Here is a 2,564-nt window from a genome sequence, read left to right as displayed (position 1 = left end):
AAAAAAAAAAAAAAAAAAAAAAAAAATATATATATATATATATATATATTTATGACACAGTGAGAAGCTATGGAGAAAAAGCAAGCCAGGAAAAGAGACAGGAAGTGTCAGGCAGGGCCTCAGAATGTTAGTTAAAACATTATGCAGTAGGGAATTTAAGTTAATTATTAAAACATTATTTTGAAATTAATAATAATAATAACCCCGCAAGTGAAAATATGCACAGTCTACTACAATGTTAAAAGTACATTTTTATATGCGCAGATTTGCTTGTGTTTAACAAAAGAAAACAATGGAAAGAAACTAATAAGAATAATTCTTTGTCAGGGGAAGTAGTAAAAAGAGGGGAGGAAGCAGGCATGATGGCTGGATCTCCTTAAATGTATCCTGTTTCATAATTTTCACTTTGTAAGCACATAAAATATTTTATATAATTTTAAGAGATCAAAAAAAAGTTAAGTAACCCCTAAATATCCCATACTGAAACAAATAAACTGAATCTTACCAACTTGGAGCCACAGTCACATGCGGAAAAATGATTTCAAATGACTTTGAAAGACAGTATTTTGACCACACAGTCCTAGTGGGATATACCTCAAGGACAAAATGAACCACAACAACATCTTAAACTATATTCAGTAAACTTACTATTAGTAATAACATTAAATACCATTTTACAATTATTATATATTAGAGCAAATAAGTAAGTTAATGTCAATAGAAACCAATATTTTCAGTGTAAGAGTGATAGGTATAATTTTTTTTTTTTCTTTAGACGGAGTCTGGTGCTGTAGTGCAGGCTGGAGTGCAGTGGCATGATGTCAGCTCACTGCAACCTCTGCCTTCCAGGTTCAAGCGATTCTCATGCCTCAGCCTTCCAAGTAGCTGGGATTATAGGTGCCCATCACCACGCCCAACTAATTTTTGTATTTTTAGTAGAGACAGGGTTTCACCATGTTGGGCAGGCTGGTCTCAAACTCCTGACCTCAGGTGGTCCACTGGCCTCGGCCTCCCAAAGTGCAGGATTACAGGCATGAGTCACCGCGCCCAGCCTGATAGACATAAATTTAAAATAGTAAGTAAAACTCTTGTGATCCTTAATTTGAATTGAAAGTATCAGTGTGAGCTTCATTTATTTTATATTTTAAAATTTATTTCCTAGTTCTGTTTACCAAGAAGGCCTAGAATCCAGTAGCATTTTACACCTCTAGGCTTTCGATTAGGATTCTTATGTTCAGCTAAAATGAACAAGGCTCTTTAGAGCAATGTCTGGTACCAGGTTTAATACAGGAACTACACAAAATATGCTTGGTTATCTTGCTATGCTAAACAGCAAAGAAGCTATCAAAGACTGCTGAGATTGTGTCAAAAGACACAGAAACCTAGCCAGTCGCAGTGGCTCACGCCTGTAATCCCAGCACTTTGGGAGATTGAGGTGGGCCGATTGCTTGAGGTCACCAGTTTGAGACCAGCCCGGGCAACATGGCGAAACCCTGTCTCTACTAAAAATACAAAAATTAGCTGGGTGTGGTGGCACACGCCTGTAATCCCAGCTTCTCAGGAGGCTGAGACATGAGAATCACTTGAACCCGGCAGGTGGAGTTTGCAGTGAGCTGAGATTGTGCCACTGCACTCCAGCCTGGGTGACAGAGCAAGACTCCATCTCAAAAAAAAAAAAAAAGACACAGAAACCTACTTGAAGTGGCTTCCACTGGCTAAAGAAGGTACAATTCGAGCATCAAATTGCAGTGGATTGAAACATATAACATATATAAAAACAATAATTCACAACGTAACTCGAAAGAAATTAAAATGAAACTCATTGGTGTATTTTAGAGGTTGCTAGACACTAACTCATTTATCAATTTTTTTAAGGAAATTGATAAATAGAAATTTAACATCTGCTTGGCCTCTCGCTCTGTCGCCCAGGCTGGAGTGCAGTGGCCAGATCTCAGCTCACTGCAAGCTCTGCCTCCCGGGTTCACGCCATTCTCCTGCCTCAGCCTCCCGAGTAGCTGGGACTACAGGCGCCCGCCAGGTCGCCCGGCTAGTTTTTTGTATTTTAGTAGAGACGGGGTTTCACCATGTTAGCCAGGATGGTCTTGATCTCCTGACCTCGTGATCCGCCCGTCTCGGCCTCCCAAAGTGCTGGGATTACAGGCTTGAGCCACTGCGCCCGGCCGCTAGCGGGACATTTTAAGTAATACCATGAGGATACCTTTGGCAAGTCCAGAATGTGGGAAGTTCTGTAAGATAAATGACGCTGGGGCTTCAACAATAAAGGATAAAGGGGGGGAAGGAGGCACAACTGGTGTATTAAAAGAGTCAAGGCTGGGTGCCATGGCTCACACCTGTAATCCCAGCACTTTGGGAGGCCGAGGCAGAAGGATCACTGGAGGCCAGGAGTTTGAGACCAGCCTGAGCAACATAGTGAGACCCTGTCTGTACAAATAGTAATACTTTTATAAAAAATTTAAAAGTCAAATATCAACCAAATGCAATGTATGGACCTTGTTTGGATTCTGATTTGAACTAATGAATTATAATATATATATATTTATATA

General features: G+C 40.1%; 1 protein-coding gene across 1 annotated transcript in view; it reads right to left on the bottom strand.

Annotated features, from left to right (window-relative positions):
• Positions 1-2,564, bottom strand: part of CDCP2 (CUB domain containing protein 2) — a 14,481-nt gene that overhangs the window by 5,951 nt on the left and 5,966 nt on the right.

Source organism: Rhinopithecus bieti, unplaced genomic scaffold (assembly GCF_001698545.2).
Source record: "Rhinopithecus bieti isolate Rb0 unplaced genomic scaffold, ASM169854v2 scaffold_7684, whole genome shotgun sequence".
Lineage (NCBI taxonomy): Eukaryota > Metazoa > Chordata > Mammalia > Primates > Cercopithecidae > Rhinopithecus > Rhinopithecus bieti.
Note: the sequence above shows the minus strand (reverse complement) of the source record. Positions and strands in the feature narration are given on the sequence as shown.